Consider the following 13,445-nt stretch of genomic DNA (forward strand, 5'->3'; position numbering starts at 1 on the left):
GCGGCCCATTCCGGGGTGCCGGAGCCGGTCCGTTTTTTGCCGCGGCGGCCCATTCCGGGGTGCCGGCGCCGGTCCATTTTTTGCCGCGGCGGCCCATTCCGGGGTGCCGGGGCCGGTCCTTTTTTTGCCGCGGCGGCCCATTCCGGGGTGCCGGCTCCGGTCCGTTTTTTGCCGCGGCGGCCCATTCCGGGGTGCCGGACCCGGTCCGTTTTTTGCCGCGGCGGCCCATTCCGGGGTGCCGGACCCGGTCCGTTTTTTGCCGCGGCGGCCCATTCCGGGGTGCCGGCTCCGGTCCGTTTTTTGCCGCGGCGGCCCATTCCGGGGTGCCGGCTCCGGTCCGTTTTTTGCCGCGGCGGCCCATTCCGGGGTGCCGGACCCGGTCCGTTTTTTGCCGCGGCGGCCCATTCCGGGGTGCCGGCGCCGGTCCGTTTTTTGCCGCGGCGGCCCATTCCGGGGTGCCGGCGCCGGTCCGTTTTTTGCCGCGGCGGCCCATTCCGGGGTGCCGGACCCGGTCCGTTTTTTGCCGCGGCGGCCCATTCCGGGGTGCCGGAGCCGGTCCGTTTTTTGACGCGGCGGCCCATTCCGGGGTGCCGGACCCGGTCCGTTTTTTGCCGCGGCAGCCCATTCCGGGGTGCCGGCTCCGGTCCGTTTTTTGCCGCGGCGGCCCATTCCGGGGTGCCGGGGCCGGTCCGTTTTTTGCCGTGGCGGCCCATTCCGGGGTGCCGGAGCCGGTCCGTTTTTTGCCGCGGCGGCCCATTCCGGGGTGCCGGGGCCGGTCCGTTTTTTGCCGCGGCGGCCCATTCCGGGGTGCCGGGGCCGGTCCGTTTTTTGCCGCGGCGGCCCATTCCGGGGTGCCGGACCAGGTCCGTTTTTTGCCGCGGCGGCCCATTCCGGGGTGCCGGGGCCGGTCCGTTTTTTGCCGCGGCGGCCCATTCCGGGGTGCCGGCGCCGGTCCGTTTTTTGCCGCGGCGGCCCATTCCGGGGTGCCGGCGCCGGTCCGTTTTTTGCCGCGGCGGACCATTCCGGGGTGCCGGCGCCGGTCCGTTTTTTGCCGCGGCGGCCCATTCCGGGGTGCCGGCGCCGGTCCGTTTTTTGCCGCGGCGGCCCATTCCGGGGTGCCGGGGCCGGTCCGTTTTTTGCCGCGGCGGCCCATTCCGGGGTGCCGGGGCCGGTCCGTTTTTTGCCGCGGCGGCCCATTCCGGGGTGCCGGACCCGGTCCGTTTTTTGCCGCGGCGGCCCATTCCGGGGTGCCGGCTCCGGTCCGTTTTTTGACGCGGCGGCCCATTCCGGGGTGCCGGCTCCGGTCCGTTTTTTGCCGCGGCGGCCCATTCCGGGGTGCCGGAGCCGGTCGGTTTTTTGCCGCGGCGGCCCATTCCGGGGTGCCGGACCCGGTCCGTTTTTTGCCGCGGCGGCCCATTCCGGGGTGCCGGACCCGGTCCGTTTTTTACCGCGGCGGCCCATTCCGGGGTGCCGGAGCTGGTCCATTTTTTGCCGCGGCGGCACTATCCGGGGTGCCAGGGCCGGTCCGTTTTTTGCCGCGGCGGCCCATTCCGGGGTGCCGGGGCCGGTCCGTTTTTTACCGCGGCGGCCCATTCCGGGGTGCCGGGGCCGGTCCGTTTTTTGCCGCGGCGGCCCATTCCGGGGTGCCGGGGCCGGTCCGTTTTTTACTGCGGCGGCCCATTCCGGGGTGCCGGACCCGGTCCGTTTTTTGCCGCGGCGGCCCATTCCGGGGTGCCGGCGCCGGTCCGTTTTTTGCCGCGGCGGCCCATTCCGGGGTGCCGGGGCCGGTCCGTTTTTTGCCGCGGCGGCCCATTCCGGGGTGCCGGAGCCGGTCCGTTTTTTGCCGCGGCGGCCCATTCCGGGGTGCCGGGGCCGGTCCGTTTTTTACCGCGGCGGCCCATTCCGGGGTGCCGGAGCTGGTCCGTTTTTTGCCACGGCCCATTCCGGGGTGCCGGACCCGGTCCATTTTTTGCCGCGGCGGCCCATTCCGGGGTGCCGGAGCTGGTCCATTTTTTGCCGCGGCTGCCCATTCCGGGGTGCCAGGGCCGGTCCGTTTTTTGCCGCGGCGGCCCATTCCGGGGTGCCGGGGCCGGTCCGTTTTTTACCGCGGCGGCCCATTCCGGGGTGCCGGGGCCGGTCCGTTTTTTGCCGCGGCGGCCCATTCCGGGGTGCCGGGGCCGGTCCGTTTTTTACTGCGGCGGCCCATTCCGGGGTGCCGGACCCGGTCCGTTTTTTGCCGCGGCGGCCCATTCCGGGGTGCCGGACCCGGTCCGTTTTTTGCCGCGGCGGCCCATTCCGGGGTGCCGGACCCGGTCCGTTTTTTGCCGCGGCGGCCCATTCCGGGGTGCCGGGGCCGGTCCGTTTTTTGCCGCGGCGGCCCATTCCGGGGTGCCGGACCCGGTCCGTTTTTTGCCGCGGCGGCCCATTCCGGGGTGCCGGACCCGGTCCGTTTTTTGCCGCGGCGGCCCATTCCGGGGTGCCGGGGCCGGTCCGTTTTTTGCCGCGGCGGCCCATTCCGGGGTGCCGGGGCCGGTCCGTTTTTTGCCGCGGCGGCCCATTCCGGGGTGCCGGCGCCAGTCCGTTTTTTGCCGCGGCGGCCCATTCCGGGGTGCCGGCGCCGGTCCGTTTTTTGCCGCGGCGGCCCATTCCGGGGTGCCGGCGCCGGTCCGTTTTTTGCCGCGGCGGCCCATTCCGGGGTGCCGGGGCCGGTCCGTTTTTTGCCGCGGCGGCCCATTCCGGGGTGCCGGGGCCGGTCCGTTTTTTGCCGCGGCGGCCCATTCCGGGGTGCCGGCGCCGGTCCGTTTTTTGCCGCGGCGGCCCATTCCGGGGTGCCAGGGCCGGTCCGTTTTTTGCCGCGGCGGCCCATTCCGGGGTGCCGGCTCTGGTCCGTTTTTTGCCGCGGCGGCCCATTCCGGGGTGCCGGCGCCGGTCCGTTTTTTGCCGCGGCGGCTCATTCCGGGGTGCCGGGGCCGGTCCGTTTTTTGCCGCGGCGGCCCATTCCGGGGTGCCGGCTCCGGTCCGTTTTTTGCCGCGGCGGCCCATTCCGGGGTGCCGGCTCCGGTCCGTTTTTTGCCGCGGCGGCCCATTCCGGGGTGCCGGCGCCGGTCCGTTTTTTGCCGCGGCGGCCCATTCCGGGGTGCCGGCGCCGGTCCGTTTTTTGCCGCGGCGGCCCATTCCGGGGTGCCGGACCCGGTCCGTTTTTTGCCGCGGCGGCCCATTCCGGGGTGCCGGACCCGGTCCGTTTTTTGCCGCGGCGGCCCATTCCGGGGTGCCGGGGCCGGTCCGTTTTTTGCCGCGGCGGCCCATTCCGGGGTGCCGGGGCCGGTCCGTTTTTTGCCGCGGCGGCCCATTCCGGGGTGCCGGCGCCGGTCCGTTTTTTGCCGCGGCGGCCCATTCCGGGGTGCCGGGGCCGGTCCGTTTTTTGCCGCGGCGGCCCATTCCGGGGTGCCGGGGCCGGTCCGTTTTTTGCCGCGGCGGCCCATTCCGGGGTGCCGGAGCCGGTCCGTTTTTTGCCGCGGCGGCCCATTCCGGGGTGCCGGCGCCGGTCCGTTTTTTGCCGCGGCGGCCCATTCCGGGGTGCCGGCGCCGGTCCGTTTTTTGCCGCGGCGGCCCATTCCGGGGTGCCAGGGCCGGTCCGTTTTTTGCCGCGGCGGCCCATTCCGGGGTGCCGGCGCCGGTCCGTTTTTTGCCGCGGCGGCCCATTCCGGGGTGCCGGACCCGGTCCGTTTTTTGCCGCGGCGGCCCATTCCGGGGTGCCGGAGCCGGTCCGTTTTTTGACGCGGCGGCCCATTCCGGGGTGCCGGACCCGGTCCGTTTTTTGCCGCGGCGGCCCATTCCGGGGTGCCGGCTCCGGTCCGTTTTTTGCCGCGGCGGCCCATTCCGGGGTGCCGGACCCGGTCCGTTTTTTGCCGCGGCAGCCCATTCCGGGGTGCCGGCGTCCGGTCCGTTTTTTGCCGCGGCGGCCCATTCCGGGGTGCCGGGGCCGGTCCGTTTTTTGCCGTGGCGGCCCATTCCGGGGTGCCGGAGCCGGTCCGTTTTTTGCCGCGGCGGCCCATTCCGGGGTGCCGGGGCCGGTCCGTTTTTTGCCGCGGCGGCCCATTCCGGGGTGCCGGGGCCGGTCCGTTTTTTGCCGCGGCGGCCCATTCCGGGGTGCCGGACCAGGTCCGTTTTTTGCCGCGGCGGCCCATTCCGGGGTGCCGGGGCCGGTCCGTTTTTTGCCGCGGCGGCCCATTCCGGGGTGCCGGCGCCGGTCCGTTTTTTGCCGCGGCGGCCCATTCCGGGGTGCCGGCGCCGGTCCGTTTTTTGCCGCGGCGGACCATTCCGGGGTGCCGGCGCCGGTCCGTTTTTTGCCGCGGCGGCCCATTCCGGGGTGCCGGCGCCGGTCCGTTTTTTGCCGCGGCGGCCCATTCCGGGGTGCCGGGGCCGGTCCGTTTTTTGCCGCGGCGGCCCATTCCGGGGTGCCGGGGCCGGTCCGTTTTTTGCCGCGGCGGCCCATTCCGGGGTGCCGGACCCGGTCCGTTTTTTGCCGCGGCGGCCCATTCCGGGGTGCCGGCTCCGGTCCGTTTTTTGACGCGGCGGCCCATTCCGGGGTGCCGGAGCCGGTCGGTTTTTTGCCGCGGCGGCCCATTCCGGGGTGCCGGACCCGGTCCGTTTTTTGCCGCGGCGGCCCATTCCGGGGTGCCGGACCCGGTCCGTTTTTTACCGCGGCGGCCCATTCCGGGGTGCCGGAGCTGGTCCATTTTTTGCCGCGGCGGCACTATCCGGGGTGCCAGGGCCGGTCCGTTTTTTGCCGCGGCGGCCCATTCCGGGGTGCCGGCGCCGGTCCGTTTTTTGCCGCGGCGGCCCATTCCGGGGTGCCGGGGCCGGTCCGTTTTTTGCCGCGGCGGCCCATTCCGGGGTGCCGGGGCCGGTCCGTTTTTTACTGCGGCGGCCCATTCCGGGGTGCCGGACCCGGTCCGTTTTTTGCCGCGACGGCCCATTCCGGGGTGCCGGCGCCGGTCCGTTTTTTGCCGCGGCGGCCCATTCCGGGGTGCCGGGGCCGGTCCGTTTTTTGCCGCGGCGGCCCATTCCGGGGTGCCGGCTCCGGTCCGTTTTTTGCCGCGGCGGCCCATTCCGGGGTGCCGGGGCCGGTCCGTTTTTTACCGCGGCGGCCCATTCCGGGGTGCCGGAGCTGGTCCGTTTTTTGCCACGGCCCATTCCGGGGTGCCGGACCCGGTCCATTTTTTGCCGCGGCGGCCCATTCCGGGGTGCCGGAGCTGGTCCATTTTTTGCCGCGGCGGCCCATTCCGGGGTGCCAGGGCCGGTCCGTTTTTTGCCGCGGCGGCCCATTCCGGGGTGCCGGGGCCGGTCCGTTTTTTACCGCGGCGGCCCATTCCGGGGTGCCGGGGCCGGTCCGTTTTTTGCCGCGGCGGCCCATTCCGGGGTGCCGGGGCCGGTCCGTTTTTTACTGCGGCGGCCCATTCCGGGGTGCCGGACCCGGTCCGTTTTTTGCCGCGGCGGCCCATTCCGGGGTGCCGGACCCGGTCCGTTTTTTGCCGCGGCGGCCCATTCCGGGGTGCCGGACCCGGTCCGTTTTTTGCCGCGGCGGCCCATTCCGGGGTGCCGGGGCCGGTCCGTTTTTTGCCGCGGCGGCCCATTCCGGGGTGCCGGACCCGGTCCGTTTTTTGCCGCGGCGGCCCATTCCGGGGTGCCGGACCCGGTCCGTTTTTTGCCGCGGCGGCCCATTCCGGGGTGCCGGGGCCGGTCCGTTTTTTGCCGCGGCGGCCCATTCCGGGGTGCCGGGGCCGGTCCGTTTTTTGCCGCGGCGGCCCATTCCGGGGTGCCGGCGCCAGTCCGTTTTTTGCCGCGGCGGCCCATTCCGGGGTGCCGGCGCCGGTCCGTTTTTTGCCGCGGCGGCCCATTCCGGGGTGCCGGCGCCGGTCCGTTTTTTGCCGCGGCGGCCCATTCCGGGGTGCCGGGGCCGGTCCGTTTTTTGCCGCGGCGGCCCATTCCGGGGTGCCGGGGCCGGTCCGTTTTTTGCCGCGGCGGCCCATTCCGGGGTGCCGGCGCCGGTCCGTTTTTTGCCGCGGCGGCCCATTCCGGGCTGCCAGGGCCGGTCCGTTTTTTGCCGCGGCGGCCCATTCCGGGGTGCCGGCTCTGGTCCGTTTTTTGCCGCGGCGGCCCATTCCGGGGTGCCGGCGCCGGTCCGTTTTTTGCCGCGGCGGCTCATTCCGGGGTGCCGGGGCCGGTCCGTTTTTTGCCGCGGCGGCCCATTCCGGGGTGCCGGCTCCGGTCCGTTTTTTGCCGCGGCGGCCCATTCCGGGGTGCCGGGGCCGGTCCGTTTTTTGCCGCGGCGGCCCATTCCGGGGTGCCGGCGCCGGTCCGTTTTTTTGCCGCGGCGGCCCATTCCGGGGTGCCGGCGCCGGTCCGTTTTTTGCCGCGGCGGCCCATTCCGGGGTGCCGGACCCGGTCCGTTTTTTGCCGCGGCGGCCCATTCCGGGGTGCCGGGGCCGGTCCGTTTTTTGCCGCGGCGGCCCATTCCGGGGTGCCGGGGCCGGTCCGTTTTTTGCCGCGGCGGCCCATTCCGGGGTGCCGGCGCCGGTCCGTTTTTTGCCGCGGCGGCCCATTCCGGGGTGCCGGGGCCGGTCCGTTTTTTGCCGCGGCGGCCCATTCCGGGGTGCCGGGGCCGGTCCGTTTTTTACTGCGGCGGCCCATTCCGGGGTGCCGGGGCCGGTCCGTTTTTTGCCGCGGCGGCCCATTCCGGGGTGCCGGCGCCGGTCCGTTTTTTGCCGCGGCGGCTCATTCCGGGGTGCCGGGGCCGGTCCGTTTTTTGCCGCGGCGGCCCATTCCGGGGTGCCGGCTCCGGTCCGTTTTTTGCCGCGGCGGCCCATTCCGGGGTGCCGGCTCCGGTCCGTTTTTTGCCGCGGCGGCCCATTCCGGGGTGCCGGCGCCGGTCCGTTTTTTGCCGCGGCGGCCCATTCCGGGGTGCCGGCGCCGGTCCGTTTTTTTGCCGCGGCGGCCCATTCCGGGGTGCCGGACCCGGTCCGTTTTTTGCCGCGGCGGCCCATTCCGGGGTGCCGGGGCCGGTCCGTTTTTTGCCGCGGCGGCCCATTCCGGGGTGCCGGGGCCGGTCCGTTTTTTGCCGCGGCGGCCCATTCCGGGGTGCCGGCGCCGGTCCGTTTTTTGCCGCGGCGGCCCATTCCGGGGTGCCGGGGCCGGTCCGTTTTTTGCCGCGGCGGCCCATTCCGGGGTGCCGGGGCCGGTCCGTTTTTTGCCGCGGCGGCCCATTCCGGGGTGCCGGAGCCGGTCCGTTTTTTGCCGCGGCGGCCCATTCCGGGGTGCCGGCGCCGGTCCATTTTTTGCCGCGGCGGCCCATTCCGGGGTGCCGGGGCCGGTCCTTTTTTTGCCGCGGCAGCCCATTCCGGGGTGCCGGCTCCGGTCCGTTTTTTGCCGCGGCGGCCCATTCCGGGGTGCCGGAGCCGGTCCTTTTTTTGCCGCGGCGGCCCATTCCGGGGTGCCGGCTCTGGTCCGTTTTTTGCCGCGGCGGCCCATTCCGGGGTGCCGGACCCGGTCCGTTTTTTGCCGCGGCGGCCCATTCCGGGGTGCCGGCTCCGGTCCGTTTTTTGCCGCGGCGGCCCATTCCGGGGTGCCGGGGCCGGTCCGTTTTTTGCCGCGGCGGCCCATTCCGGGGTGCCGGCTCCGGTCCATTTTTTGCCGCGGCGGCCCATTCCGGGGTGCCGGGGCCGGTCCTTTTTTTGCCGCGGCGGCCCATTCCGGGGGTGCCGGCTCCGGTCCGTTTTTTGCCGCGGCGGCCCATTCCGGGGTGCCGGCGCCGGTCCGTTTTTTGCCGCGGCGGCCCATTCCGGGGTGCCGGGGCCGGTCCGTTTTTTGCCGCGGCGGCCCATTCCGGGGTGCCGGACCCGGTCCGTTTTTTGCCGTGGCGGCCCATTCCGGGGTGCCGGACCCGGTCCGTTTTTTGCCGCGGCGGCCCATTCCGGGGTGCCGGACCCGGTCCGTTTTTTGCCGCAGCGGCCCATTCCGGGGTGCCGGGTCCGGTCCGTTTTTTACTGCGGCGGCCCATTCCGGGGTGCCGGCTCCGGTCCGTTTTTTGCCGCGGCGGCCCATTCCGGGGTGCCGGACCCGGTCCGTTTTTTGCCGCGGCGGCCCATTCCGGGGTGCCGGGGCCGGTCCGTTTTTTGCCGCGGCGGCCCATTCCGGGGTGCCGGCGCCGGTCCGTTTTTTGCCGCGGCGGCCCATTCCGGGGTGCTGGACCCGGTCCGTTTTTTGCCGCGGCGGCCCATTCCGGGGTGCCGGCGCCGGTCCATTTTTTGCCGCGGCGGCCCATTCCGGGGTGCCCGGGCCGGTCCCTTTTTTTGCCGCGGCGGCCCATTCCGGGGTGCCGGACCCGGTCCGTTTTTTGCCGCGGCGGCCCATTCCGGGGTGCCGGAGCCGGTCCGTTTTTTGCCGCGGCGGCCCATTCCGGGGTGCCGGCGCCGGTCCGTTTTTTGCCGCGGCGGCCCATTCCGGGGTGCCGGACCCGGTCCGTTTTTTGCCGCGGCGGCCCATTCCGGGGTGCCGGCTCCGGTCCGTTTTTTGCCGCGGCGGCCCATTCCGGGGTGCCGGGGCCGGTCCGTTTTTTGCCGCGGCGGCCCATTCCGGGGTGCCGGCTCCGGTCCGTTTTTTGCCGCGGCGGCCCATTCCGGGGTGCCGGAGCCGGTCCGTTTTTTGCCGCGGCGGCCCATTCCGGGGTGCCGGCGCCAGTCCGTTTTTTGCCGCGGCGGCCCATTCCGGGGTGCCGGACCCGGTCCGTTTTTTGCCGCGGCGGCCCATTCCAGGGTGCCGGACCCGGTCCGTTTTTTTGCCGCGGAGGCCCATTCCGGGGTGCCGGAGCCGGTCCGTTTTTTGCCGCGGCAGCCCATTCCGGGGTGCCGGAGCCGGTCCGTTTTTTGCCGCGGCGGCCCATTCCGGGGTGCCGGAGCCGGTCCGTTTTTTGCCGCGGCGGCCCATTCCGGGGTGCCGGGGCCGGTCCGTTTTTTGCCGCGGCGGCCCATTCCGGGGTGCCGGACCAGGTCCGTTTTTTGCCGCGGCGGCCCATTCCGGGGTGCCGGGGCCGGTCCGTTTTTTGCCGCGGCGGCCCATTCCGGGGTGCCGGCGCCGGTCCGTTTTTTGCCGCGGCGGCCCATTCCGGGGTGCCGGCGCCGGTCCGTTTTTTGCCGCGGCGGACCATTCCGGGGTGCCGGGGCCGGTCCGTTTTTTTGCCGCGGCGGCCCATTCCGGGGTGCCGGCGCCGGTCCGTTTTTTGCCGCGGCGGCCCATTCCGGGGTGCCGGGGCCGGTCCGTTTTTTGCCGCGGCGGCCCATTCCGGGGTGCCGGCGCCGGTCCGTTTTTTGCCGCGGCGGCCCATTCCGGGGTGCCGGGGCCGGTCCGTTTTTTGCTGCGGCGGCCCATTCCGGGGTGCCGGCTCCAGTCCGTTTTTTTGCCGCGGCGGCCCATTCCGGGGTGCCGGGGCCGGTCCGTTTTTTTGCCGCGGCGGCCCATTCCGGGGTGCCGGAGCCGGTCCGTTTTTTGCCACGGTGGCCCATTCCGGGGTGCCGGCTCTGGTCCGTTTTTTGCCGCGGCGGCCCATTCCGGGGTGCCGGGGCCGGTCCGTTTTTTGCCGCGGCGGCCCATTCCGGGGTGCCGGAGCCGGTCCGTTTTTTGCCGCGGCGGCCCATTCCGGGGTGCCGGCGCCGGTCCGTTTTTTGCCGCGGCGGCCCATTCCGGGGTGCCGGCGCCGGTCCGTTTTTTGCCGCGGCGGCCCATTCCGGGGTGCCGGCTCCGGTCGGTTTTTTGCCACGGCGGCCCATTCCGGGGTGCCGGCGCCGGTCCATTTTTTGCCGCGGCGGCCCTATCCGGGGTGCCAGGGCCGGTCCGTTTTTTGCCGCGGCGGCCCATTCCGGGGTGCCGGGGCCGGTCCGTTTTTTGCCGCGGCGGCCCATTCCGGGGTGCCGGCTCCGGTCCGTTTTTTACTGCGGCGGCCCATTCCGGGGTGCCGGACCCGGTCCGTTTTTTGCCGCGGCGGCCCATTCCGGGGTGCCGGGGCCGGTCCGTTTTTTGCCGCGGCGGCCCATTCCGGGGTGCCGGACCCGGTCCGTTTTTTGCCGCGGCGGCCCATTCCGGGGTGCCGGAGCTGGTCCGTTTTTTGCCGCGGCGGCCCATTCCGGGGTGCCGGCTCTGGTCCGTTTTTTGCCGCGGCGGCCCATTCCGGGGTGCCGGACCTGGTCCGTTTTTTGCCGCGGCGGCCCATTCCGGGGTGCCGGCGCCGGTCCGTTTTTTGCCGCGGCGGCCCATTCCGGGGTGCCGGGGCCGGTCCTTTTTTTGCCGCGGCGGCCCATTCCGGGGTGCCGGCTCTGGTCCGTTTTTTGCCGCGGCGGCCCATTCCGGGGTGCCGGAGCCGGTCCGTTTTTTGCCGCGGCGGCCCATTCCGGGGTGCCGGCGCCGGTCCGTTTTTTGCCGCGGCGGCCCATTCCGGGGTGCCGGCTCCGGTCCGTTTTTTGCCGCGGCGGCCCATTCCGGGGTGCCGGCTCTGGTCCGTTTTTTGCCGCGGCGGCCCATTCCGGGGTGCCGGAGCCGGTCCGTTTTTTGCCGCGGCGGCCCATTCCGGGGTGCCGGAGCCGGTCGGTTTTTTGCCGCGGCGGCCCATTCCGGGGTGCCGGCGCCGGTCCATTTTTTGCCGCGGCGGCCCATTCCGGGGTGCCGGACCCGGTCCGTTTTTTGCCACGGCGGCCCATTCCGGGGTGCCGGGGCCGGTCCGTTTTTTACCGCGGCGGCCCATTCCGGGGTGCCGGGGCCGGTCCGTTTTTTGCCGCGGCGGCCCATTCCGGGGTGCCGGGTCCGGTCCGTTTTTTACTGCGGCGGCCCATTCCGGGGTGCCGGCTCCGGTCCGTTTTTTGCCGCGGCGGCCCATTCCGGGGTGCCGGGGCCGGTCCGTTTTTTGCCGCGGCGGCCCATTCCGGGGTGCCGGGGCCGGTCCGTTTTTTGCCGCGGCGGCCCATTCCGTGGTGCCGGGGCCGGTCCGTTTTTTGCCGCGGCGGCCCATTCCGGGGTGCCGGACCCGGTCCGTTTTTTGCCGCGGCGGCCCATTCCGGGGTGCCGGAGCCGGTCCGTTTTTTGACGCGGCGGCCCATTCCGGGGTGCCGGGGCCGGTCCGTTTTTTGCCGCGGCAGCCCATTCCGGGGTGCCGGCTCCGGTCCGTTTTTTGCCGCGGCGGCCCATTCCGGGGTGCCGGCTCCGGTCCGTTTTTTGCCGCGGCGGCCCATTCCGGGGTGCCGGAGCCGGTCCGTTTTTTGACGCGGCGGCCCATTCCGGGGTGCCGGACCCGGTCCGTTTTTTGCCGCGGCGGCCCATTCCGGGGTGCCGGGGCCGGTCCGTTTTTTGCCGCGGCGGCCCATTCCGGGGTGCCGGGGCCGGTCCGTTTTTTGCCGCGGCGGCCCATTCCGGGGTGCCGGACCCGGTCCGTTTTTTGCCGCGGCGGCCCATTCCGGGGTGCCGGCGCCGGTCCGTTTTTTGCCGCGGCGGACCATTCCGGGGTGCCGGCGCTGGTCCGTTTTTTGCCGCGGCGGCCCATTCCGGGGTGCCGGCGCCGGTCCGTTTTTTGCCGCGGCGGCCCATTCCGGGGTGCCGGCGCTGGTCCGTTTTTTGCCGCGGCGGCCCATTCCGGGGTGCCGGGGCCGGTCCGTTTTTTGCCGCGGCGGCCCATTCCGGGGTGCCGGGGCCGGTCCGTTTTTTGACGCGGCGGCCCATTCCGGGGTGCCGGCTCCGGTCCGTTTTTTGACGCGGCGGCCCATTCCGGGGTGCCGGCGCCGGTCCGTTTTTTGCCGCGGCGGCCCATTCCGGGGTGCCGGAGCCGGTCGGTTTTTTGCCGCGGCGGCCCATTCCGGGGTGCCGGAGCTGGTCCGTTTTTTGCCGCGGCGGCCCATTCCGGGGTGCCGGAGCCGGTCCGTTTTTTACCGCGGCGGCCCATTCCGGGGTGCCGGAGCTGGTCCATTTTTTGCCGCGGCGGCCCTATCCGCGGTGCCAGGGCCGGTCCGTTTTTTGCCGCGGCGGCCCATTCCGGGGTGCCGGGGCCGGTCCGTTTTTTACCGCGGCGGCCCATTCCGGGGTGCCGGGGCCGGTCCGTTTTTTACTGCGGCGGCCCATTCCGGGGTGCCGGACCCGGTCCGTTTTTTGCCGCGGCGGCCCATTCCGGGGTGCCGGCGCCGGTCCGTTTTTTGCCGCGGCGGCCCATTCCGGGGTGCCGGACCCGGTCCGTTTTTTGCCGCGGCGGCCCATTCCGGGGTGCCGGCGCCGGTCCGTTTTTTGCCGCGGCGGCCCATTCCGGGGTGCCGGGGCCGGTCCGTTTTTTACCGCGGCGGCCCATTCCGGGGTGCCGGAGCTGGTCCGTTTTTTGCCACGGCCCATTCCGGGGTGCCGGACCCGGTCCATTTTTTGCCGCGGCGGCCCATTCCGGGGTGCCGGAGCTGGTCCGTTTTTTGCCGCGGCGGCCCATTCCGGGGTGCCAGGGCCGGTCCGTTTTTTGCCGCGGCGGCCCATTCCGGGGTGCCGGGGCCGGTCCGTTTTTTACCGCGGCGGCCCATTCCGGGGTGCCGGGGCCGGTCCGTTTTTTGCCGCGGCGGCCCATTCCGGGGTGCCGGGGCCGGTCCGTTTTTTACTGCGGCGGCCCATTCTGGGGTGCCGGACCCGGTCCGTTTTTTGCCGCGGCGGCCCATTCCGGGGTGCCGGCGCCGGTCCGTTTTTTGCCGCGGCGGCCCATTCCGGGGTGCCGGACCCGGTCCGTTTTTTGCCGCGGCGGCCCATTCCGGGGTGCCGGGGCCGGTCCGTTTTTTGCCGCGGCGGCCCATTCCGGGGTGCCGGGGCCGGTCCGTTTTTTGCCGTGGCGGCCCATTCCGGGGTGCCGGCGCCGGTCCGTTTTTTGCCGCGGCGGCCCATTCCGGGGTGCCGGGGCCGGTCCGTTTTTTGCCGCGGCGGCCCATTCCGGGGTGCCGGACCCGGTCCGTTTTTTGCCGCGGCGGCCCATTCCGGGGTGCCGGCGCCAGTCCGTTTTTTGCCGCGGCGGCCCATTCCGGGGTGCCGGACCCGGTCCGTTTTTTGCCGCGGCGGCCCATTCCAGGGTGCCGGACCCGGTCCGTTTTTTGCCGCGGCGGCCCATTCCGGGGTGCCGGACCCGGTCCGTTTTTTGCCGCGGCAGCCCATTCCGGGGTGCCGGAGCCGGTCCGTTTTTTGCCGCGGCGGCCCATTCCGGGGTGCCGGAGCCGGTCCGTTTTTTGCCGCGGCGGCCCATTCCGGGGTGCCGGGGCCGGTCCGTTTTTTGCCGCGGCGGCCCATTCCGGGGTGCCGGCTCCGGTCCGTTTTTTTCCGCGGCGGCCCATTTTAGGGGTGCCGGCTCCCGTCCGTTTTTTGCCGCGGCGGCCCATTCCGGGGTGCCGGAC

This window comes from Phalacrocorax carbo, unplaced genomic scaffold (assembly GCF_963921805.1).
Source record: "Phalacrocorax carbo unplaced genomic scaffold, bPhaCar2.1 SCAFFOLD_68, whole genome shotgun sequence".
NCBI lineage: Eukaryota > Metazoa > Chordata > Aves > Suliformes > Phalacrocoracidae > Phalacrocorax > Phalacrocorax carbo.